The sequence below is a fragment of the Oryctolagus cuniculus genome, chromosome 12, assembly GCF_051225735.1.
Source record: "Oryctolagus cuniculus isolate XC-2025 breed Fujian yellow rabbit chromosome 12, ASM5122573v1, whole genome shotgun sequence".
Lineage (NCBI taxonomy): Eukaryota > Metazoa > Chordata > Mammalia > Lagomorpha > Leporidae > Oryctolagus > Oryctolagus cuniculus.
In genome coordinates, this window is record NC_142878.1 from 97,347,599 (window position 1) to 97,374,861 (window position 27,263).

Here is a 27,263-nt window from a genome sequence, read left to right on the forward strand (position 1 = left end):
GCCCAAGAATGCAGGCTTTTTGGGCAACCTGTCTTTTACTATGCAGTTCTACTGCCTTTCATAGAAGAATTACATAGGAACTTGACTCTTCATTCCAAGAATTCTGAAATAGTGCCAACCAAACTCAGATCCACAGCCTAACTGTGCCTTGAAAAGGCTTTGAGAGTCCTCCCTAGACACTTCAACTAGACTTAGGGTATAAGTGACTTGCTCAGTTACCATCATCACCTGGCCAGGCTGGGAGCCTCCATGGAGGGGACAGCCGAGAACCTTGACGTACCTGCTCTTCAGTCCCATTAACATGGGCCTGCCCTATGTGAGGTGATAATTGATGTCCAGCTAAATATAGTCCTCTTATGGGTAGTGTTGTTGAGTTTCTATCCACACTCCTTGCTTAAAGTCAGAAAGTGATAAGTGCACTCTTTGACAATAGAGGAATAGTCACAGAAACTTCAAGACTAGTGGTTTCAAACAGGACCTCAGATACCTATAGTAAATGTTTATTTGGCTAGAACAGATTTGTTTTTCTTTGCTTTAAATTTATTGACTTTAGAATGCCGTGAGTTTTCAAATTTGTCTAACTCTCCAGCACTGTGTATTACTTAAAGCAACACGATTTTACTTGTTATTATGTGAATAATCTACACAGGCATTTGTGTTTCCTCCTCTAGAGCTGTACACCCTGCCTCCCCCAGTGAATACAAACCTACCAATCAATATCATATGAGAAGGACTGATGTTTCTATTGTCCACAGTTTTAACCTTCTACCCTACTGGCTGTTCAAATCCCCAAGAAAACTTTGGGTCCATTGAGAGTACAAAGAAGCATAGGCTAGCTTGTGTTTCTCATTATTTCTGACTATGCTTTCAGCTCTTAACATTTTCATTCTTTTTTAAAAGATTTTATTTATTTATTTGAGAGGTAGAGTTACAGACAATAAGAGGGAGAGACAGAGAGAAAGGTCTTCCGTCCACTGGTTCACTCCCCAAGTGGCTGCAACAGCTGGAGCCAGGAGCCAGGTGCTTCTTCCTAGTCTCCAATATGGGTTCAGGGGCCTAATAACTTGGGCCATCTTTTACTGGCTTCCCAGACCACAGCAGAGAGTTGGATTGGATGAGGAGCAGTTGGGACTAGAACTGGTGCCTATATGGATTGCCGACGCCAAAGGCAGATTAACCTACTGCACCACAGCGCTGGCCCCAATATTTTCATTCTTTTATAAGTGTTAGTTTTTGATCCTAGCCTTATCCTTCTCTACCACACTGTGACAAGATTTTGGGACACTTGCACTACTTGATTTTATGACTAGTTTCTCTGTCATGAAATCAGGTGACAGACATTTGCATTGATTCCATATCTTAGCTATTGTTATTTTGTTAAGGATAAAAATTCCATTTCTAACATAATTATCTCAGATAATTCCTAAGGTGTGTAGAAATTCTTGCTATTATTTTCTACTAAATGTGAATGAAACATTTAAAATCATACAAATTCTATATGTCAAGTTTATCTTGTACATGCTTAAAAAAGACAGAACTGAGGCCAGAGATAAGACCTAGCAGGTTAAGCCTCCATCTGAAGTGGCAGCATCTCCTATAAAGGCCCATTTGTGTCCCGACTGCTCTGGTTCTTTTTGTTGTTGTTGTTGACAGGCAGAATGGGTAGTGAGAGAGAGAGAGAGAGAGACAGAGAGAAAGGTCTTCCTTTTGCCGTTGGTTCACCCTCCAATGGCCACCTTGGCTGGCGCGCTGTGGCCGGCGCATTGCGCTGATCCGAAGCCAGGAGCCAGGTGCTTCTCAGGAGAAGCATCTCCCATGCGGATGCAGGGTCCAAGCACTTGGGTGCCCCAACCGGGACTAGAACCCAGTGTGCCAGCGCCGCAAGGCGGAGGATTAGCCTATTGAGCCACGGTGCTGGCCTCGACTGCTCTGGTTCTAATCAGGCTCACTGATAATGAACCTGGGAGAGGAGTGGCAGATGCCTCTAGTGCTTGGACCCCTGCACCCACCCATATGTGATGCCAGCACTGGGTGGCAGCTTCACTTGCTACACCACAGTGCTGGCCCCTGAGCTTTAAAATACATTCAGAAATGATAAATGTCAATTTCCTTGTTGAATCACCCTAAGTTTTGTGGTAATGCCTGAATTCACCAGACCTCCTGTCTATTTGTCTTTGGATGACAGCAAAGTGTACAGAGATTCAGTTAGAAAGAAGGAACATGCTCTGGTGGTCTGTACAGCTTGGTGAGGGTGTCAGTGTTAATGTGCTGTCTATGTCAAACTTGCTAACACAGTAGATTTAAATATTCTTACTTCAAAGAATAAATCCGTATATGGGGTGAGGCAGGTGCTAATTGACCTGTGATATATGCATTATTCCTAATATCACATTGTAATTCACAAATAAGCATTCTTTTTATCAATTAAATATGAAAAATTTATTGAATCACAGTAAAGATAAAATCAGTAATTCTTATTATGGAAAAGCAATGAGCAAAATGCAACAAAACAATTGTGCTTATTTTTTACTCCTAGCGGTTGAAGGAGAAATGCTTCAGGAAATGTGATCTGTAGAAAGCGCTCTTTTCTGTAGGTAGACACTGGCGATGGCTCAGTCTTAGCAACACTAATGAATTTGCTTTATTTTAACAGGGAAACAACTGAGAGAAGGGGTCTCCATTGGTCCCAATTAGGACATCTTCAGCATAGATAACAGATTCTCCATTCTCTTCCATACTCCCTGTCTTTCACCATGATGTGACTCTTACCCTCTCATGATTTTGGTGCACAGGGAGGTATGGTAAAAATACTTTGAAACTTTTATAAAAAATGAGTATAACACTTTATATCTTCTGTCAAATTCTCAAACTCTGTACTGTGGATGATATGTTTCACAATGCTGCTCAAATAATATGGTATTCTTGGTGAGAAAAATTCTTTTGATTTGTATAATTGAACAATAAAGAGCAATGTGCTATTTTATAATACAGATTACATAATCATAGCTAAGCCAGGCAGAGCACAAAAATATTCTCTAAAAGTTAGATGTTCGTGTAAAGATGAGAATCTTACAAGTTATTATTCTCTAAAATGACAAATGTTTACACCTTACAATGGCCCTTGGATTCTTTCAAAAGGCTCCTTCCTTTCATTTCACTTCTCTTTGTCTCTGACCTAAGACCACAGACTTTGTGGTAAGTCTTTTATTCCTAGCACATTTAATGAGGTTATTTTCCCCACCATAATTGACAAACATGTATGTACTTCTAGGCTTACCATTCTGAGAACAAAGTAAAAATCAGTAGAATGCCAATAAACGTGATCTGCATTATCTGTCTTCTGAGAGTTTTTATAGGCTTCAAAAACAGCCCCAACATAGACTTGTGGTTGCTTCTCATAGGAAATGCTGAGATATGCACTTGCATTGGTATACTTTTCATAAATGAGTTGGAATCCACTTTCCTTTACACTATGATCAATCTGCATGTGGTTACTGTGGGTGTAGCTTTGATATTTACCTTCTACTTTCTGTCTACTATTATCGTCACCATGTTACTCCAAACCCCAAGATTGTCTCCCCATGAGGGTTTGCAAATTCAGCAAATTCTTGTACAGGGCCACAAATTAAATTCAAATTCCAGATAAACAATAAATATTGTGGAGTAAAAAATGTGTAGTATATATCTCTTTACTCGCCATAACATGAAATTGATAAAAAAATTATCTGAAATTCACATTTAGTGGGTATTCTGTATTTTATCTGGTGACCTCTACTCATGGAAACCAATGGTCTCTGCAGTACTGCATCCATTCCAAACCCTCAGAACCTCGCTGAAAACCTGCACTGCTCTCCTGCAGGTGAACACTGGCATTCAGCAGTAGACATGTATCAGAGACAGCCAGATGTGTCTTTGGGTTAGAGAAGAAATAGCAAAATCACTGCCTTAGTATTTCACATAATAATGTTTATTATATTCTTGTTTCATATCTTACAATACAAAAGTTCCATTAATAAAGTCATACAGGTGTAAATTCATGAAATAATTACACATATGTCTGTGATCTGTGCTCTACTACTTTTCACTAGCCCTCAAAAAGACCCTTAAATTATGGAAACCATCATCAAACAAACTTCACCAACTTTTATTATCATATATATCCTCAGATTGCATCTGAGAGATTTTTTCTTATCTAAGATGGATCCCCTGGAGAGCATTTAAACTTAAGCATTTAAATGGTGCATTTAAACTCCATTTAAACTTCCAGGGGGAAAGATCTCTTAAGCCAAATGGATTCTATTAGGTAAAGTATGCAGTCTTACTTTAGTGAACATTTTTCTGGATATTTCAATGCAAAGTTTTTGTTGTTGTTGTAAGGCTATTGATATTGACACCCAATAGAGTGGCTTCTTAGCCTCTTAGTCTTACATAAGTGCTTAATTTGGAAAACAAACAATATATTTTTAAAAATATTTTCTTATTTGAGAAGCAGAGTTGCAAAGAAAGGGAGAGATGGAGACAAAGGTCTTCCATCTGCTGGTTCACTCTCCAGATGGCCCCAACAGCCAGAGCAGAGCTAATCTGAAGCTAGGAGCCAGGAGCTTCTTTCTGGTCTCCTATGCAGATACAGAAGCTCAAGCACTTGGGCCAACTTCTACTGCTTTTCCAGACCCAGCAAAGAGCTGGGTCAAAAAAGCAGCCAGGACTAGTACTGGTGCCCAAATGGGATTCCAGTGCTGCAGGCAGAGGCTTAGCCCGCTATGCCACAGTGCCAGCCCCAGAAACAGTACATTTTAATAAAGAAAAAATATTCTTTGTAGCAATGATAAACTCTCTCCTTTTATATATTTTATATCTTTTTAAAAAATATTTTAGATATACAACGGTAGACTGGATAAAGAAATTATGGGATATGTACTCTTTAGAATACTATACCGCAGTAAGAAACAACGAAATCCAGTCATTTGCAACAAAATGGAGGAATCTGGAACACATCATGCTGAGTGAAATTAGCTAGTCCCAAAGGGACAAATACCATATGTTCTCCCTGATCGATGACAACTGACTGAACACCAAAAAGGAAACCTGTTGAAGTGAAATGGACACCATGAGAAACGGTGACCTGATTAGCATAGCCCTGACTGTTAATGAACAACTTAATTCATTATCCCTCTTAGTAGTTTTTTTTGTCTGTTCTACTTAATATGACTGGTTTAATTCTGTAATTAATACACAGTTATTCTTAAGTGTTGAAAATTAACTGAAATGTGATCCCTGTTAAACGTAAGAGTGGGAATAAGAGAGGGAAGAGATGTATAATTTGGGACATGCTCAAGCTGACTTGCCCCAAATGGTAGAGTTAGAAACATACCAGGGGATTCCAATTCAATCCCATCAAGGTGGCATGTACCAATGCCATCTCACTATTCCAAGTGATCAATTTCAGTTCACAATTGATCATAATGAAAGGACTAAGAGTCAAAGGGAGCAGATAAACAAGTCTAGTACCTGCTAATACTAACCGATAGAATGAATAAAGGGGAGAGTGATCCAACATGGAAGTGAGATACTCAGCAGACTCATAGAATGGCAGATGTCCTAAACAGCACTCTGGCCTCAGAATCAGCCCTAAAGGCATTCGGATCTGGCTGAAAAGCCCATGAGAGTATTTCAGGCATGGAAAGCCAAGACACTCTGGCAAAAACAACAACAACAACAACAACAACAACAACAACAACTAAATGAAAGATCTCTGTGAGTGAGATCCCAGTGGAAAGAACAGGTCTTCAAAGAAGGAGGTACCTTTCTCTGAAGGGAGGAGAGAACCTCCGCTTTGACTATGACCTTGTCGAAACAAGAGTCAGAGAACTCAGAGGGCTTCCATAGCCTTGGAAACTCATTACTGGAGCATAGGGAGATTACTGATGCCATAGACAGGAGTGTCAATTTGTAAAGTCAACAACAGGAGTCACTGTGCACTTACTCCTCATGTAGGATCTCTGTCCTTAATGTGCTGTACATTGAGGCTTAATGCTATAACGAGTACTCAAACAGTATATTTCACTTTTTGTTTCTATGGGGGTGCAAACTGTTGAAATCTTAAGGTATACTAAACTGATCTTCTGTAAAAAAAAAGAAAGAAAGAAATTATCAATTCCCAACTTGACTCTCACTGGGATTAAACATGACAATAGGTCTGATCTGATTTCATCATCATTTAAAAAATCATCTATTATTTTTCACTTTATGTTTCTGTGTGGGAGCAAACTGTTGAAATCTTTACTTAATGTATACTAAGCTGATCTTCTGTATATTAGGAGAATCAAAAATGAATCCTCATGTGAATGGAAGGGGAGAGGGAGTAGGAAAGGGGAGGGTTGCGGGTGGGAGGGAAGGTATGGGGTGGAAGCCATTGTAATCCATAAGTCGTACTTTGGAAATTTATAGTCATTAAATAAAAGTTTAAAAAAAAGAGGCACAGCAAAAAAAAAAATGTTTTAGATATAGTGTAATAGTGAGAGGGAGAGACAGAGAAAGTCTTCCATCTGCTGGTTCACTCCCCAGATGGCCATTGTGGCCAGACCTGTGCAATCAGAAGCCAGGAGCAAGGAGTTTCCTTGGGGTCTCCCACATGGGTGTAGGGGCCCAAGTGCTTGGGCCACCTTCCATTGCTCTCCCAGGCCATCACAGAGACCTGGATTGGAAGAGGAACAGCCTGGACTAGAACTGGTGCCCATTGGGATGCCAGTGCTTCAGGCAGAGGATTAACCTATTGCACCACAACATCAGCCCCTAAACTTTTTCCTCTTTTATCAGTGAACAGAGCTCCAGGAACTGACACGTTACACCTTTGTGGTATTTGTTGCTATGGTTAGAGTTAGTGATATTGAAGGGGCAAAACCCTTGCAAAGAGAACTACCTTAGCCATGATTTCAGAGAGAAACCATTAAATAGACCTGTGTATCTTTCAAGTACTTGTTTTCAGGGGAGATCTGAACATGAGATTTCATTGAAAATAGTTTAATTTTATATATAAGTGTTTGTAAATAATATGTAACAATTAATATTTTCTACCAACTCATCTTTTTCCTAAAATAGGTATTGCATATACAAATACACACACATTTTTTAGTATAATGGTTACTGGGGTTTTGTTATAAAGGCATTGTCAAAACTTTATCTATATATGGCATGATCGGCTTTTTCATTAAAAATTTCCACCGTGGTGCATTAAAAAATGAACATTATTTGAGCACCAAACATATTTTTGCATATTTTTTCTAATACTGCAATCCTCATATCCAAATCATGGGGAATGCAAGTGTGATTGTGTTTTGAATTATTGTCAGGCTGACATAAACAGTTATGACAAATTTTCTTGAAAAAAGACTATGTTGTGCTATAAAAAATCTGAATGCATTTCTTCTCTTTCTATTTATATATTTTATACCTTAATACATTAAGACACTGTAAATATGCAAGTTTAATTTGTGATAGGAGTTTAAGTGTATTGTAGTTATTGCCATTGTCTTCACCTTGTTCAGAGCCTATTATTTATTATTTCAGTTGATTTGCAAAAAAAAAAAAAGGTAATCAGTATTTTGCAAAATATACCATGGAAAACTTTAGAGTCTTAATAATTTGGTGACAAAAATGGTTGTCTTGGTGTGGGCATGTGGCACAGTAGGTATGACACCCCTTGGAATGCCCACATCCCTTCCTAAGTGCCTTAGTTTGAATCCTGCCTCTGCTTCTGATGCAGCCTCCTGCTGATGCACACCCTGACAGGCAGCATATGCTCACTCAAGCACTTAGGTTCCTGTCACCCAGGTGGGAGAGCCGGGTGGATTTCTAGTTTCCTGTCTTCAGCCTGGCCTGCCTTGGTTGCTGCAGGTATTTGGGAAGTGAATCAGCAGTCAGATGATCTCCCTCTGCCTCTCTTGCTGTCTCTGACCCTGTTTTTCAAATAAAGTGAAAATAAATAAAAGAACAAAGAAAATATTGAAATTGATTGTCATAAAGTACACATTTTGGACACATTAAAATCATTCCAGTAGAATAGGCTAATACCTGATTAATTCACTTGTATGGAATTACACTTGACTTATAGCTAAATACTCTGAAATGGATGCTACTCATAGCTTTCATTTGCTTCAATTCAAATGTCACCATGACTTAATATTCATATAAGTTTACACATTTCTTGCTCTTCTATTTTGATTTCAAATTTCTGCACAGCTTTTTTTCTTCTTAGAGTAAACAATTCAGACGAATACATAAATAAAGTAATAAAATTATGCACAATTATTTCTTTGGAATTTTTCTTAGAATTCAAGTAGTATTTAAGCCTAGCATAGATGTCAGTTTCCATCAATAATTTCAGTTCTTCTACTCTTCTCTTTTTTTTTATATAAATACTGATGAGATTCTGCTGTCATTGTTTTTAGGTTAAATTTAATTTCCTCTCTGTGTTCTCAAAGTTTATTTCTGCTGAGCTTCATTCACTTTGACTTTAATTTGTTTCCCTTCACTTCACTTATGTTAATACAATGCAATGCTGAATTCACCATCTTATCTCTAGTATATTATGGCAGATATTTATAAATCATTTTGGTGGATTACTATCCTTCACAGCTTTATAAAGTTTTTACATCTAATGATCCAAGTAAATGTGTTTTATTCCTTGTCATGTCAGCTGTAATATGACTGCATTCGTATTTTCTGTTTCTTTATCAGCCTGTAATGAATGCAGTTTGGCAACCAAGTCTTCCAGTCTCTTAATAGTCTCATCACTTGAGTTTAAGGCAATATGTAAGTTGTGAATTTTATATTTACTCATTTTTCTATTTTAAATGCATACTTTTTATTTGATTCTTCTCCAAACATGGCTGATTAAATTTGCTGTTTCCTTGTTGTCATAATTTCTCATTCTCATTTTTATTTCAGTTGCTTTCATTTTCCTGGAGATTTATTTAAATGTTTAAAATATAAAAATATAATTCCAATTTCTAAGTTTCTGTGAACTATCATTCTGGTGGCTGATATTGGCCTATACTTCTTTTTTTATTCAATTTCATTCTCATATTTGGTATGTCTCAATCCTTGGAAAGTCTCTAGTTTGTACATTTTCTTGTTTATTACAGTTTCCCAGAGGGCAAGATGGATGATCCACATAGATATGAGGCTCCAACGGTCAGCTAGCGTCCTGAGGGTAGCATTTGTCTCTCTGATTTTTTCTTTCAATCATTCTGGTGATTTACTGCTGAGGAACTGTTTAATTTTCCTTTTGAATCTATTGGACATATTAATTATTTTCTTGCTTCCTGCGTATATTAGAGTTAGAGTTTTAGAAAAATGTTTTTTTTGGCTTACACTGGCAATCAGAACAGACCCCTAGCAGCCCACAGCAGAGGAAAATCCATTTAAAAATTAAACCAAGCAGAAATGCCAAAGAACAAAGGAAAAATCCTAAATAAGAATATAGAAGAACCTATGAAATCCCACTGGAGCAGGCTAAACCATCCATAAGAGAGGCTGAAGAAGAATTTGAAGTCATGCCAGAAAAAGAATTCAGAAAATTAATAATCAGATTACTTAGAAGCAATGAGAAACAGATTCAAGATCTGAATGAAAAGCACATCCAAGGAATAGAGATCCTAAAGAGAAGCCAGAATGAAATACTGGAAATGAAAAACTCAATTGACTAAACAAGAAACACCATGGAATCCCTCAGAAATCAAACAGATGAAACAGAAGAGCAAATATCAGAACTCGAAGACAAACTTTCAAAAATAATACAGTCAGATCGAACACAAGAAGAAATTAGAAAATGAAAAACCATGACTGAAGACTTACAAGATTCAATCAAGCATTGTAACATCCAGATAATAGGAGTGCCTGAGGGTGTGGAGAGAGAGAACATATTAGAAGGCATTTTAATGAAATAATATCAGAAAACTTCCAACATAGGCAGGTTGAAAGAAACAACCAAATTCAACAAATACACAGGAGTCCGAAAAAATGTGACCAGAAAAGGTATTCACCACAACACATTGTGGCAACACTCAGCTCAGTGAAACACAAAGAACAAATCCCAAAATGTGGGCAGAGTGAAATGACAAATCACATTCAGAGGTAATCAGTCAGACTCACCCCAGACTTCTCATCGCAAACCCTACAGGCAAGGAGACAATGGCGTGATATATTCCAAGTTTTAAAAGATAAAGGCTGCAAACCGAGAACAATGTACCCTGCAAAGCTATCCTTTACGAATGAAGGGGCCACCCCATTGCCACCACATCATTGGGTCCCCTGCGGACCTCAGCAGCCGCCACCTCCTTCCTTGGTCACCCCCTTTGCCTCTGTGTTATTGGGTGGTCTCCGCCGCCTCCTTCCTGGGGTTCCCCACTGCCGAGTCTTTTTGCACCCCACGCAGTACCCAGCAACCGCCACATCATTGCCGCCCCAAAACCCCGCAGCTGCTTCCTTCTCCTTTTTAGGACACCCCGTTGCCGCAGTGATATCGGGAACCCTGCGCTGTCCCAAGCTACAGCCACCCCCTTCCACGGACACCTGCACTACCGCAGAACCTTTGGGCACCCCGTGCGGTTCCCGGCTTCCGCCTCGTCATTGTACCCCCACACCCATCAAGCGCCTGCTCCTCCTTCCTGGGGCACTCCCGCTGCCACCGTGCCCTGGAGCCCCCCGCGAGGTTCCCAGCTGCTGCTGCCTGCTGCTTTATGCATCCCCACTACCACTCTGCCTTTGGGCCCTCCGCTCAGTCCTCAAAAGCCGCCGCCTTCCTCAGACACCCCTGCTGCCACCAAGTCTTTGGGCATCTCGCTTCCTCAGCACCCCTACAGCCTCCACATCTTTGAGGCCTCCCCCACGGTGTGGTTTCCAGCTGCCACAGCCTGCTTCCTGGAACACGCTTGCTGCAGCCGCATCATTGTATCCTCGCGCGGATTCCAGCAGCCGCCACCTGTTCTTTGGGCACCCCTTCGCCACTGTGTCATTAGGCCCTGCGCTCTGCATCCTCCTTCCTTGGCACCCCCACTGCCGCTGAGTCTAACAGCACCCTGTGCAGTCCCCAGCAGTTGCCACATCATTGCCCCCCACACTCACCTGGCAAGCCACTTCCTCCTTCTTAGGGCACCTGTCTGGCACAGCTTCTTTGGGCCCCAGGAGCACCCCAGCAGCTGCCGCCTCCTTATTCTGGCACCCCGTTGCCACCACGTCATTGAGTCCAGCTGTGGACTCCAACAGCTGCAATCTCCTCTGTTGGGTACCCCCTTTGAAGCTGCATTATTAGGCTTCCCGAGGCCCCCAGCCTCTGCCGCCCCCTTCTTTGAGTACTGCCACCGAATCTTTGGGCACCCTGTGAGGTCCCCAACAGCTGCTGCGCCATTGCCCCTTCCCAACCGCTTTCGCCTCCTCCTCCTTCCTAGGGCACCCCTGCCGCCACAGAGTCTTTGGGTACCCGCGTTGTATCCAGCTGTGGCTCCCTGCTTCCTCAGGCATCCAAGCTTCTCCTTGTGCCCCCGGGGGACCCCAGCAGCCAATGCCTCCTTCCCCAGGCACCCCGCCCCCCAAGCCTCTGTGTAATGGAGCTCCCGTGTGGCTGCCAGCAGCTGCCCAGTCTTTTCCTGACCACCGCCTGTTCCCGTTGCCGACTCATTCTTGCCTGGGCACCTCCGCTGCTGCCATGTCTTTATGCACCTACACGGACCCCCGCGGGCACCTCCTCCTTGGTCTGGGACTCCCGCTTTTGCCGAGTCTTTGGGCACACCGTCAGGTCCCCAGCAGCTGCCATGGATTGTTCCCCACACTCCCACCTCGCCGCTGCTGCACCCTCTTCTTCCTAGGGCATCCCACTTCTATTTCTGTGGCCTGTATTTCTATATTTATACCACTATCAGGATGTTTTAATTATAATTGTTTTGAATATGTGTTGAAATCTGGTATTGTGATGTCTCTAGCATTGTTTTTGTTGTTCAGATTGCTTTATTCGGCTTCTCTTATGATTCCCTTTGATTTTTGGTATCATTTTTTCTAGATTTGAGAAGAATGGCATTGGTGTTTTGATTGGGATCACACTGAATGTATAAATTGCTTTTGGTACTGAGGACGTTTTGACGATATTAATAACTCCAATCCTGAACATGGAAGATTCTTCCTTTTCAGTGTCGTCTTTCTTCAATATTTTGTAGTTTTCAATGTAGAGATCTTTCACATTCTAGGTTAAATTTCTCCCAAAGTACTTAATTTTTTTGCAGCTATGTAAATGGTATCGATATTTCAAGGTCTGTCTCAGCATAGCATTGCTTGTTTACACAAAGACTAATGATAATATGTGCTGATTTTATATCCTGCATCATAACCACACTCTCTTCTGAGTGCCAAATATCTCTTAGTGGAGTCTTTAGGATATTCATGTCATCTGCAGGTAAGGGTAATTTGGATTCCTCCTTTCCAATTTCTATCCATTTGGTTTCTTTTTCTTCTAAATATTCTAGCTAAAACTTCCAGAACTTTATTGAATTGCCATAGTGTAAGTAGGTTTCTTTGTGTGATTCTGGATCTTAGTGGAAATGCTTCCAATTTTTCCTCATTCAATATGATTCTGGTTGTGTGTTTGCTATATATTACCTTGATCATGTTGAGAAATGTGCCTTCTAGACCCAATTTCCCTGTTTTAAGGTTTATTTATTTATTCAAAAGGTAGAGTTACAAATAGAGATCACCAATTTGCTTGTTCACTCCCCAAATGACTACAATGGATGGAGTAGGGGCAGGTCCAAAGCCAGGAGCTAGGAACTTCTGGGTCTCCCAAGTGGGTACAGGGAACCATGTACTTTTGCCATCCTCTGCTGCTTCCATTGGTGCATTATCAGGGATAGGGATACGTAGTGGAGCAGCCAGGATTTGAACCAGCACTTATAGGGGATGTTGGCATAGCACCCAGCGACTTCACCTGCTTTGGCACATCACTGGCCCCGTGCTTAAGGCTTTTTTTAATCATGAAAGGATATTGTATTTTATCAAAAACTATCTCTGCAACTACTGAGATAATTATCTGATTATTGTTCTCCAATTTGTTAATTTGATGTATTGCATTTATTTATTTGCATATTTTGAAACTACCCTGCATACTAGGGATACTAAACTCTTGATCTGAGTCAATGATTTTTTGATTTGTTATTGAATTTGATTAGCAAGTATTTTTTTTAACTTTTATTTAATGAATATAAATTTCCAAAGTACAGCTTATGGATTACAATGGCTCCCCCCCCCCATAACTTCCCTCCCACCCACAACCTTCCACTATCCCTCTCCCTCTCCCCTTCCATTCACATCAAGATTCATTTTCAATTCTCTTTATATACAGATCAGTTTAGCATACATTAAGTAAAGATTTCAACAGTTTGCACCCCCGTAGAAACACAAAGTGAAAAATACTGTTTGAGTACTAGTTATAGCATTAAATCACAATGTACAGCACATTAAGGACAGAGATCCTACATGAGGAGTAAGTGCACAGTGACTCCTGTTGTTGACTTAACCAACTGACACTCTTGTTTGTGGCATCAGTAATCACCCTAGGCTCTTGTCATGAGGTGCCTTGGCTACGGAACCCTTTTGAGTTCACCAACTCTGATCATATTTAGACAAGGTCGTAGTCAAAGTGGAAGTTCTCTCCTCCCTTTAGAGAAAGGTACCTCCTTTGATGACTTGTTCTTTGCACTGGGATCTCACTTGCAGAGATCTTTCATTTAGGTCTTTTTTTTTTTTTTGCCAGAGTGTCTTGGCTTTCCATTCCTGAAATACTCTCATGGGCTTTTCAGCCGGATCCGCATGCCTTAAGGGCTGATTCTGAGGCCAGAGTGCTATTTAGGACATTTGCCATTCCATGGGTCTGCTGTGTATCTCACTTCCCATGTTGGATCATTCTCTCCCTTTTTGATTCTATCAGCTAGTATTTGCAGACACTAGTCTTGTTTATGTGCTCCCTTTGGCTCTTAGTCCTATCATTATGATCAATTGTGAACAGAAATTGATCACTGGGACTAGTGAGATGGCATTGGTACATGCCAGCTTGATGGGATTGAATTGGAATCCCCTGGTATGTTTCTAACTCTATCGTTTAAGGTAAGTCAGCTTGAGCGTGTCCCGAATTGCACATCTCTTCCCTCTCTAATTCCCATTCTTATATTTAACAGAGATCACTTTTCAGTTAAGTTTCAGCACTTAAGAATAACTGTGTATTGATTATAGTATTCAACCAAAAGTATTAAGTAGAACAAACAAAAAAATACAAATTGGGATAACGTATTAAGTTGTTCATCAACAGTCAGGGCAAGGGCTGATCAAGTCACTGTTTCTCATATTGTTCATTTCACTTCAACAGGTTTCCTTTTTGGTGCTCAGTTAGTTGTCACCGATCAGGGAGAACAACTGGTATTTGTCCCTTTGGGACTGGCTTATTTCACTCAGCATATTGTTTTCCAAATTCCTAACAGGGATCACTTTTCAGTTAAAATTTAAACACCTAAGAATAACCGTGTGTTAATTACAGAGTTCAACCAATAGTACTACAACAACAAAAAAACACCAAAATGGATAAAGTATTACATTGTACATCAACAGTCAGGACAAGAGTTGATCAAGTCACTGTTTCTCATAGCGTCCTCTTCACTTCAACAAGTTTCCCCTTTGGTGCTCAGTTAGTTGTTGCCTATCAGGGAGAACAAATGATATTTGTCCCTTTGGGACTGGCTTATTTCACTCATCATGGTGTTTTCCAGATTCCTCCATCTTGTTGCAAATGACCGGGTTTCATTGTTTTTGATTAGCCAGTATTTGATTAAGGATTTTTGTTTGTGTGTTCATCAAGGATATTCGTCCTTTTTCTTTTTCTTTTTTTTCTTCTGGTTTTGAAATTAAGGTGATGCAAGGAGTTTGGGAGGATTCCTTCTCATTCAATTGTTTGAAATAGTCTGCGAAGAATTAGAATTAGTTCCTTAAAAGTTTAGTAGAATTCAGCAATAAAGCCATCAATCTTGAGCTTTTCTTTGGGATGGTCTTTATTATCCAGATCTTCTAGATTTTCTAATCTGTTGGTATACAGCTATTTGTAGTAATTCCTGATGATTCTTTTTATTTCTGTGGTATCCTTTGATAGATCTCCCTTTTCATCTCTGATTATGTTAATTTGGGTCTCCTTCCCTTTTTCTGGTTAGTTGGACTTATGGAGCATCAATTTTGTTTATTTTTTTAAAAGATAGCTCTTAATTTCACTGATCTTTTTTATTTTTTGTCTGTTCAGGTTTATTTATTTTCTAATATTACTTTTTTCTCTTCTCCAACTAATTTGGGCTTTGGCTTGTGCTGTGCTTAAATTTCTAGGTCCTTGAAATGCATTATTAGATCATTTATTTAATACATTTCCAATTTCTTGATGTAGGCAAAAATTGATATGCACTTTCCTCTTAACACTACTATTGAAGTATCTGTTAAGTTCTGATATGTTGTTTTGTCATCTTCATTCATTTTTAGAAATTTTTTTATTTCCCTTTTGATTTCAACTACAAACCACTGTTCATTCCAGAGCATGTTCTTCAGTCTGTATGCATTTGTGTATTTTCTAGAATCTCTAAAGTTATTCATTTTTGGCTTCATTCCATTGTGGTCAGAAAATATACATGGTATGGTTTCAATTGTTTGAATTTCCTCTGTGGACAAGCATATAGTCTATCTTAGAGTCCCATGTAGTGATGAAAACAATGTTCATTCTGTAGCTGTGGGATGAAATGTTTTCTAGATAGCAATTTCTCCATTAGGTCCATAATGTAGATGAGCTCTTTTGTGTCTTTGTTGACTTTTGTCCAATTGTTCTGTCCATTGATGCAAGTGGGTTGCTGACGTTCCCATTGTATTGTATTATTGTATTGTGCTATGTCTCCATTTAGATTCATTAACATTGCTTTATATGGCTAGGCACTCTGGGTGCAATGTTTACTACTGTCCCATCTTCCTATTGAAACAATACCTTAATCATTATATTATGCCTTTCTCTGTCCCCATCTCTCTCCAAATCAGGGAAATTTTCAGTTATCATTTCACTGAATTGGACTTCTAATACATTCTGTTTCTACACCTTCAGAAATTCCCATGACACTTATGTTTATCATTTGATAGGACCCCATATATCTCGAATATTGTTTCCAGTTCTTTCTAATTTTCTCTTCCTTTTTTTGTCTGACTGAGATGTTTCCAGAAAGCTGTCTTCCAGTGTGGATTTTCTTTCTTCTGCCTTATGAAGTCTTTTGCTATGGCTTTCGACTGTAGTTTCTGTTTGACATACTGAATTCTTCAATTCTAATAGTTCCCTTTGGTTTCTCTTCAATATCTCTCTCTCCTGGCAGAATTTTTCAATCTTTTATATAGGTTTTTTTTTATTTTATATATTTGCTTCTCTGTGTTTTTGAGATATTCTACCATAATTCTTTCGAAATCCTTTTCAGGCATTTCATCAATCTGTTCACATTCACACTCTAATATTTAAGTATTGTAGTGTTCCTTTGGGGGAGTCATATTGTCTTTCTTGTTCATGTTCCTGATATTCTATGTTTATTTCTCATCATTTCTTGAAACACTTGTTAATTTTCTCCTTTGACACCTTTTATCTTTGAAATATTCCTCTGTGGCTTAATGTAGTATTTGTTCCTTCCATAGATATCGAGATATATGCTGTTTGGGGGCAGGGAGGTCTGGCCAGTGCTGGATGGTGGGCCAACAGCCCAGGATGAGTCCCAAGTTGGGTTTGGTAGATCTCTGTCATCAGCACTGGGTGGAAAGATTGCTTTGCCTGAATTATCACAGCATCATCTCCCTTCTGCCACAATGAAGCAGCCATCAGAGTAGATACACAGTGCCCAGGGACCTCACCCAAGTAGGCATCTGAACCACAGAAGGGCCCACACACTCCTCTGTGTGAACACAGAACCCTGAGCCTCTGAAGCTAGACACAGTGGCTGCCCAACGACCCAGCCATGCACTATCGCTCACACAATCACAGTCAGAATTCCCACAGTGACAGGGTAGAGGGCTCTCATAGTCACAGGAATCAAGGGATCTACTCAGCCCCACAATCCTCACCTGTCCATGGAAAGAGCCAGGAGTGCTTAAAATCAGCCACCTATCAGGGGTTGGTCAGTGTTCTCCCTTGTCAAGTCAAGTGTGGGTGCTATGATAGAGTGAAAGGAAGTGAGAATTAGTTGGGAGCACCCTGTCCCCGCTCCACCAACTCTAAAGGACAGACTAAAAGTGGGGATCACAGATCAGATTTATTCCTCCAATGAAATCCCCCAGTCATGTGTGGGCTGCAGCAGCCTCAAATCACCTTACTAAGATGATGTTTCCACCCTGATGGCTGCCTGGCACCCTGCTATAAGAACAGAACAACCCCTGAGGCCATAGGCTGTGAGAGTCACCAGCTGTTTTCATTCACTGCTGTGTGATTGTAATTTCCTCGCTACTCCATGGCACATTTCTTCTTTCTGTACAGTTTCCACTGTAAACTTCTCATCAAGTTTCCCCTAGGAAGGCAGTTCACCCCTCGTATTTTTTTGCTATCTTCCTGTGGTCAGATCAAGATCTTTTCCCTGTTCAACCATCTTAGATCTCTAATGAAGTGTTTTAAACCCTGTGATATTTTTGAAAAAAAGTTTTGAAAATTTCAAATTCTAATTTAAGTCCATTTTGAACTTGATGTACTTTGGGAGTCCCAATGACCACTGAAATACCTCAAAATGATCTCTCTCTCTGTCTCTTCAGACTATCACAATGGGTCCCTCATCCATGAGATAAACACATACATCAGCTTTCTAAGGGAGAATTTATGTATGTATGTATTATTTGTGTAAACAGGCAAAGGAATCAAAGACTCACTCAAAATTAGCTCTACCTCTGGTTGAAAGTGGGAGTTCCATAGACAAAGAAGTGGAAATGGGGGGCTGGTGCCGTGGCTCAATAGGCTAATCCTCTGCCTTGCGGCACTGGCATACCGGGTTCTAGTCCCATTCAGGGCACTGGATTCTGTCCCGGTTGCCCCTCTTCCAGGCCAGCTCTCTGCTGTGGCCCGGGAGTGCAGTGGAGGATGGCCCAAGTACTTGGGCCCTGCACCCCACGGGAGACCAGGATAAGCACCTGGCTCCTGCCTTCGGATCAGCACGGTGCGCCGGCCGCAGCGCGCCAGCCGCGGCGGCCATTTGAGGGTGAACCAACAGTAAAGGAAGGCCTTTCTCTCTGTCTCACTGTCCACTCTGCCTGTCAAAAAAAAGAGTGGAAATAGGGAAATTCAGGAGGATGCGTGGGCTTTAGGTAACTTACTTGGATGATGTTCAGGTGTTCCTGCAAATTCCAAAGTATCCTTAGAGGAGGAAAAACTGGCTTATGTTTTAAATGCAAAAGGTGTAGATTGAATGCACCTAATTCCCACTAGTAAACATTGCAAAGATGCCACAGGTGGGAATGCATTGGTTGAGTTCAGGTATACCTTGGGGATATCACAGAAGCTATTAAACATAACTGTGTCCTGGGAGGAACTGCAGAGTTCAGTTTGTGCTTTGCTTCCCAGGAACAGGGAGTAGCACAGAGAACATGTGTAGCCTCTAGTCAGCAAAGGATCCTTGGCCCCCACTTGAAATTTAGGTCTAATTGGTTCTTCAGGATGCATCTTGAAGTGTCATTTGCTCAAAGGGTTCAATAGAAATCTGTTCCCTTTATAAGGAAAGAATTACTAGAATAGAAACATTTGATTTTACTACCAATACTTTGGCTAGAATGGTATTTGAGAATGTTAAGGAGTTAAACTCCTGGAGGGTATAAGTCTCCTTAGGAAGAAACTTGCCTGGTGCATGTTTTCCTTGGGTTCTCAGTATTAGGGATTGATAGGATTGATAGAGGAAGGAGTAGGAGCTTTCACGGTATTTTAACATCCCAAGAGGAAAGCAATTCAGTGAAAACTTTGGTATTGCAGTGAAAGGCTGATGCCCAGTCCTTGACTGAACTTTCTGCCATGGGTTATCATTAATTATTTTTAAGGACCATATTCCAAAGGGGACTTATGTCACACTCAGTGACTTGGATGTCAGAACATCACCATATAAATGCAGGGTAGAGGGCCTAATTCCTCCCATAATCAAAGTAATCCCCATATAGAGTCCTAGGAAAGCACAGGTTGGGTGAGAGTATCTGCATATATAACATTTTTAAAAAGATTCATTTATTTATCTGAATGGCAGAGTGACAGAAAGGCAGAGACAAAGAGAGAAAGAGATGCTACATCCACTCTTTCACTCCCAAAACAGCCACATTGGCCAGGCTGAATCCAAGATCCTGAAACTCCACATGGGTGTCACACATGGGTGACAGAGGTCCAGGGATCTGGAGCATCTTCCACAAACAATGCATGATCATTAGCAGGGAGCTAAACTGATATAGAGAAGCTGGTGGGGCTGGTGATGTAGTGCAGTGGGTTAAAGCCCCAGCATGCATTACTCGTGTCCCATATAGACTCCTGTTCAAATCCTGGCTGCTTCACTTCTGATCCAGCTCCCTGATAAAGTGCCCAGGAACGCAGCAGAACATAGCCCCAGTCCTTGGGCCTCTGCACCTATGTGGGAGACCTGGAAGAAGTTCCTGGTTCCTAGGTTCTGATTGTCTCACCTGCAGCCATTGTGGCCATTTTGGGAATGAACCAGCAGATGGGAGATTCTATCTCTATCTCTATCTCTATCTCTATCTCTATCTCTATCTCTATCTCTATCTCTCAACTCTGCCTTTCAAAAAATAATATAAATCTTGAAAAAAGTGAAACAGCTGGAATTCAAATTTGTACTCCTATATGGCTGCTGGTGTTGTAAGTTGTGTCATACTCCACTGTGCTACAGTGCCAGTCACTGTATATATACCATTTTAATAGGCAGTCAGATTGCTTCCAAAAGAGCTGGAACAATTAAGTGATGACCAGCAGTTTCCAAATGCAGCCGCTTTGCTGATCTATCTTCCCTTCATGTTAGTATCCTTTCTTTTTTTGCCAATCTGTTATCTTTGTGGTAAATAAAAATCCATTGTTTTTCATTTTTCAAGTAATGCACTGAGTCACCTTCAGTTGTTTGGCACCGTCAAGGAATTTCTCCTTCACAAGTCACCTGCTCATATTCTTGGCACAGTGGTCAGTTGGCTCCCACCCTAGAAATCCAATTATCTGGTGGTTACTTGTGCTTACACTGATTTATCTTCCTCCTGGACCCACCTAGAGGGAAAATGAGTCCAATCTGTACTTGGAGATCTATAAGGTGTGGACTCCAGCCAGGCATGTGGGAGAAGCTTGTATAGTCCCCAGTTACATCCTCCAAAGTAGAACCATCCTGTATTTCTCTACTGTCCTTTATTCCTAGTGAGAATTCTGAATTAGTCTTTTAGTAGATGGGTATGCATCCACTTCAGAGAATGTGGTGACTGCCACTCTCTTTCCATGTCTCAGGAATGTCACTATAGCCCTCTGAAAATTGTTGTCACCCTCTGAACATCAGGGTGATGCAATGATTAAATTTCCATAATTCTCTAGAAACTAAGTCACATAAGACATGACAGGAATGTACCTGGTACTTTGTGTCTAAGGCTGCTGGCTATTTCTGTTTGTGATTTTCTCTTTGTTTCCCTAAAGAAATTCTCCTCATGCCTCAGTAGCCCACATCCCCTGTGTTTGGAAAAGCTCGCAGAATTCCAACTTGTTTCTCCATTTATACAGCAGATTTCACATTCATCCCAGGAGGTTCTTGTCATGATATAAAAAGAAAGTGGTCTGTATGTGCTGGAGTAGGGAAATAGCCTCTTCAGGTATCTGAGAAAATTCTCTGTGTGGTTCATTCCTTCAACACATACATGTTAAGCCTTTTTGTACAGGCAGTTTGAGTCAGTTGGCAAAAATCAATGAACAACAGACATGGGTCTTTACCCACTGGGGGATAGTCTCTCACAACTAAACTATGCTGATCATGTCCACTGTGTCAGATGTGAGGCCCTTGTAGCCTCCTCTACATTTGCATGCAGCCTCCCATATGATGGCCATCATGACAAATCCAAGGAACAAAATAAGCTCGAATGCACTTTTGGTCTAGAAAATGTTTCTTTTGTTCCCATGAGACTGTGTGAGATATATGTAGGCTATGTTGGAGAAGGGACTGACAGAACCTGGATCTCACACATCCTATTTCCTATGAGAGCAATGAGGTTTGATGCTCCTTCTGCAAAGTAGAAAGGTCAATGAGAGTTGTGGATGAGGGCCCATTCCACTAGCAAAGCAGAGAAGAGTCTGGGAATCAGTGACAACATATGGAGATCATCCCTCATGCAGGTGATTCCCACGTGTGCCCATCCTCATTCATCTGATACCCACATTTACCAACCCATACCACCAGAATACTCAGAATTGGAGCACTGTATTCCCAAAGATGCCTGGAGCCTCAGTATTTGGGTAAAGTCTATTGGGAAGGCCGGTGCCACGGCTCACTAGGCTAATCCTCTGCCTAGCGGCGTCGGCACACCGAGTTCTAGTCCCGGTTGGGGCACTGGATTCTGTCCCGGTTGCCCCTCTTCCAGGCCAGCTCTCTGCTGTGGCCACGGAGTGCAGTGGAGGATGGCCCAGGTGCTTGGGCCCTGCACCCCATGGGAGACCAGGAAAAGCACCTGGCTCCTGGCTCCTGCCATCGGATCAGCGCGGTGCGCCGGCCGCAGCGTGCTGGCCGCGGCGGCCATTGGAGGGTGAACCAACGGCAAAAGGAAGACCTTTCTCTCTGTCTCTCTCTCTCTCTCTCTCTCACTGTCCACTCTGCCTGTCAAAAAAAAAAGTCTATTGGGAAAATAATATCAGGGGATGCTACAACCAAATCAACCTTGCTGGAACAGGTCTGTCACTGGCAAGATGGCCAGAGAGTTTGAGAGAGGGATTCTTCTGCCATCTAGAAAGAAGGCAGATCAAGGGGCCCAGACCACTTTGGGAGGGAAATAAGGAAAGAAAGACAAGGCCTTTAATTTGCTGCCCACTTACCTTCCAAAAGCACCATATCTGCCATTTGGTTCACATAGCCACCCTGGAACCACCTAGGCACCTTGGAACCTGACGGATGTCCCTCACTGCCCACACTTGGTGTAATTCTAGCTTAATATGGCATATTCTGGGTCTTTTCATGTTATGCACACGCATGCTGACCTTCATTCTCATGCCCCAGTGGTTGGTGCTACCTTCCAACTTAGGATCATTTGTTTGGTTAAAGCCTATTTGTGATTGTGTTGCTTACGGGTCCCATCTGTGCCCTCCTACAACGATCTCAGCATCTGTATGATGCAATAGAATGATGTCAATGTAATGGGCTAAGCCTGATGTAGGCAGGAATGTATTCTCACTTCATGTTCCATTCCTTGTCCTCAGTAGGAATACCTGATCCTTGGGAATATGTCATTGTTTCACAACATCCTCTCTGATCTGTAGAATACCAAATTACTCTTCTGAAGAACAGATGTGAGAAGATTTCAGATGGATGTTCTGCTACCCATAGGAGCATTGGTGTAGACCTGAGACCTTCTACAGTCCTGAGTACCACCCCCAAGTGATCCTGGGAAGTGCTAGAATACCAGGACTGAACAGGGACTAGGAATAAGTTAGTGAGTGTGTTCTGTGACTTTGTAGAATCCTACACTGAGATTTTTGCCTCAGGACTAACTTTTCTTATCCAGGAGACAGGGTTCTCTCTCTCTCTCTCTTTCTTTTCTTTCTTTCTTTCTTTCTTTCTTTCTTTCTTTCTTTCTTTCTTCCTTTCTTCCTTTCTTCCTTTCTTCCTTTCTTCCTTTCTTCCTTTCTTCCTTTCTTCCTTTCTTCCTTTCTTCCTTTCTTCCTTTCTTTCCTTTCTTTCCTTTCTTTCCTTTCTTTCCTCTCTCTCTTTCTCTCTCTTTCTCTCTTTCTTTCTTTCTCTCTCTCTCTCTCTCTCTCTCACGCTCTCACGCTCTCACGCTCTCACGCTCTCTTGCTTGCTCTCTTCCTTTCTTTTGCCAAATCAGGAAATTGTAAGTGCTCATGTTGTGGAAGTAGAACTCCCTGTAGACTTGAAGTAAAAATGGTTCAGTTAAAGTTGGGATGGACTAAGGTGACCAAACTGAGAGCTCCCTTCTGTAGACTTTCTGGTCACTGAGAACATAAAGCAATGTAGTTGTAAACTCATCTGTGTAATTCGGATCCATGGGTCCACAAATAAAAATAATTTGAACTCACACAATTACCTATTGCCCTCATTTCTATTTTCCCCTCTCAACAGAAACAGCTTCCAAAAATTTCAGAACCTATCTGTGATAGACAATGCCCTTAGCAGAAATCTGTGTTAAGGTGAAGAAGAAGTTGGGGGATGGGCAAATGGTTTGGAAAGAATAGGAAGGAATGAAGCTGGAAGGGGCACTGGGTTGGATACAATTTTTTAAAAAAGATTTATTTATTTGAGAGACAGAGAGGGAGGGAGGGGGAGGGAGGGAGGGAGAGAGAGAGAGAGAGAGAGAGAGAGAGGTCTTCCATCTGCTGGTTCACTCCCCAATTTGCTGCAATAGCCTGAGCTGCGCCAATCCAAAGCCAAGAGCCACAAGCTTCTTTTGGGTCTCCTATGTGGGTGCAGGGCCCAAGGACTTGGGCCCTCTTCTACTACTTTCCCAGGCCATAGCAGAGAGCTGGATTGGAAGTGGAGCAGCCAGGACTCGAACTGGTGCCCATATGGGATGCCGGCACTGCAGGCGGTGGCTTTACGTGCTACACCACAGCGGCAGACCATAAGTATAATTTTTAAGGCTGGTTGGGTGATGACAAATTCTTTCAAATTCTAGTTTTTTTGAGAGGTTCTTTATTTCACCATTTTTAAACTTTTATTTAAGAAATATAAATTTCCAAAGTACAACTTTTGGATTACTGAGGCTTCCCCCCCCCCATAACCATGCTCCCACCCACAACCATCCCTCTCCCACTCCCTCTTCCATCCCATTCATCATCAAGATTCATTTTCAATTATATTTATATGCAGAAGATCAGTTTAGTATATACTAAGTAAAGATTTCAACAGTTTGCACCCACACAGAAACACAAAGTATAAAGTACTGTTTGAGTACTGTTTGAGTACTAGTTATACCCTTAATTCACATAGTACAACACATTCAGGTGGATAGAGATCCTACATGGGGAGTAAGTTCACAGGGACTCCTGTTGTTGATTTAAGAATTGACAGTCTTAGTTATGACTTCAGTAATCACCCAAGGCTCTTGTCATGAGCTGCCAAGGCCTTGGAAGCCTCTTGAGTTTGCCAACTCCGATCTTATTTGCACAAGGCCATAGTCAAAGTGGAAGTTCTCTCCTTCCTTCAGAGAAAGGTACCTCCTTCTATATGGCCCAGTCTTTCCGCTGGGATCTCACTCACAGGGATCTTTCATTTAGGTCATTTTTTGCCACAGTTTCACCATTAACAAGTGAGAGCTTCACCTGGTACAGTATCTGGCCTGACAGGTTTTTTTTTTTTTCTTTAAGGACTTTGCCTATATCTCTCCATTCTCTCCTCTTCTCTCTGATTTTTGATGAGAAATCTGTTTTTAATCTAATTGGAGATCCTTTGAAGGTAATCTACTGTTCTTCCTTTGCACAATTTTGGATCTCTTTCTTGTTTTATTTTTGAAAGTTTTAAAGTTCTGTGATTCAGATCTTCTCTAATCATGCCCATTTTGGGTTCTATGTGCTTCCTTTACTTAGATGTTCACATCTTTGAAAAACTGGGGAAAATCTCTGCTTCCTTTCACTGAATATGTTTTATAAGACACTCTGCCTTTTCACTACTTCAGGAATGTGTAAAACATGCACATTTTGTCATTTGATGGTATGCTATCTAACATGAACATTTTTCAATTTTTTCTAATTCTTCTTTTTCTTTCTCTTCTCCTTCTCCTCCTCCTCCTTCTTCTTGTCTGTCTGAGATACTTAAAAATTTTTGTTTTCCAGCTTGAATATTCTTCTTTGGTTTCACTGAGTCTGTTATTTAGCTTACATTGTATTTTTTACTTGACACATTGGATCCTTCATTTCTAATATTTCCATTTGATTTTCATATACATTTGTTCACAGAATAACTTAATTTCTCATCCATATAATTCACAGGATTCTTTAATTCATGTAACTGATTCTTTGTGTTTTGAGTTGTCTTACAATTAATCTTTTGAATTCCTTTTCAGGCATTTCATCAATCTCCTCATCTTCACAGTCTAATACTAAAGTACTATTGTGTTCTTTTTGGGGGGTCATATTGTCTTGTGCATGTTTCCTGTGTTTCAGTGCTTATTTTACACAACAGGAGAAACACGTGTTGATATTTGTTCTGAAGTCTTTGTTCTTGGGAATGTGCCTCAAGGCATAAGGGGATGCTTGTACCATCTTCAGAGTATATCTAGAGATGTTGCTGGGTGGGGTCAGGGAGCTCTGTTCAGAATTGTAGGTGGGTCAGAAGTTCAGAGTAACACCAAAATTATGCACAGTAGCTCTCCTCTTAGTGGGGGTGGTTCAGATCACCTTGGCTGGTGTGACCACTGCCTCTGTTCTTCTCTGTATGAAGATGAGCTTCTCTGTGCCAGGACCTCTCCCTAACTCAGCCACATGAGCAGAACAAAGAATCTGTGTGTTCAGTAGTTAGAGCATGGAGCCCTCTGCAATTTCTATTGCCAGCACTCAGGTAATTCTGAGTTTCTGAAGCCAGGTTCAGTAATTACCTGAAGACACAGTCACACCCTATGCCTTTATCAGTTTCCTGGCCTATTCAGTCACAAAATTCTCACTATCACAGAGTACAGGGTTCACAGAGTCACATGCTGAAAGGGATCCATTCTCTGCCCTCCGAACTCCATGTACAAAGAGAGAGCTGCCCTTCCTGAGCTAGGCACTTTGTTGAGGGGAGCAGAAGGAAAGAAATGTGACCTCCTTACACAGAGTTAAGGGGAAACCCTGCCTCCACCAGCTCCTCTGCTCAGACTCAAAGTCGGCATGTAGGTCACTACTGCCTCCACAACCCCTTATTCCAGAAAGGTGGTGCTGGAGGGGAAGGAAGCATTGCCCCTAGAAACTGCCTACTTGCTTGCCTGATTTCAGGGTAAAGGGGAGGGTCAGGAGTCTCTTCCCCAGATAAGATCATAAGTGGAGCACAAGCTTCTATAGATTCCTTTCACCTAGCTCTTGGAAGATGGCCTCCCCACCAGACACAGGCTGCAAGAATCCCGAGTGTTTTCCCATAAGCTTCCGTGTGTCTGTATAATACTTGGTGTTTCATGGAGTCTGTCTTCTATTTGCAGACTTTTCAGTGAAACTTCTCTTCAACTATTTTCCTGGAATGGAACTCCATCTTGTTTTTCTGGCATTTTTCCAAGATCAAAATCAGAGTGTCTTTTCACTTTCAGCTAAATTATAATCCCCCTCTCCTTTGTTCTCGTGCCATGGAACCATGTGATTTTAGAGCATTCTTATTTCTTCAAACAGACATTATGCTCTTCCATTTGACATATTGGTTGAAAAAATGGACATATGTAACATTTTCACTATTGTTCTTCTCAAACTGGGTCTTACAAGACACAGTCTCTTTAAATATGTTTTCTGTACTCTTAAATTCATTATCATTGATTTTACTTTGTGTCATAGGTCAGTTTTTTTCCTCATATCTTGTAGAAATATATAACATTGTTTAATTCTCTTGTGGTGTTTTCAATTTTTTGCCATTTTATTTTCTCTTTTACTTGATCAATTCATGGTTTAGAGATTTATTGATTTATTTGAAAGGCACAGTTACAAAGAGGCAGAGGTATAGAAAGAAGTCTTCCATCCTATGGTTCACTCCTCAGATGGCCACAATGGCTGAAGCTGAGGCAATCAGAAGCCAGGAGCCAGGAGCTTCCCCTGGGGTCTCCACTCGGGTGCAGGGCCCCAAGAACTTGGGCCATCTTCTACTGCTTTCCCAGGCCATAGCAGAGAGCTGGATCAGAAGTGGAGCAGCCAGGACTCTAACTGGTGCCCATGTAGGATGCAGACACTACAGGCAGCGGCTTTACCTGCTAAGCCACAGTGCTGGCCCCAGATTTATTCATTTTCATTTGAAACAAATATCCCATTCCTAAATGCAAGTCATTAATGAAATCTTCCC

General features: G+C 41.2%; 1 protein-coding gene across 2 annotated transcripts in view; it reads left to right on the plus strand.

The window, feature by feature from the left end:
* The window catches only part of LOC138848073 (uncharacterized), a 213,082-nt gene extending 202,804 nt beyond the window's left edge, over positions 1–10,278 (plus strand). For both annotated transcript variants that reach the window (XR_016218309.1, XR_016218310.1), the window contains exons 5-6: positions 8,737–8,811; positions 9,144–10,278. The gene's annotated coding sequence lies outside the window, so the exon portion shown is untranslated. The remainder of the gene's footprint in view (positions 1–8,736; positions 8,812–9,143) is intronic.
* The last annotated feature ends 16,985 nt before the right edge of the window (positions 10,279–27,263 follow it).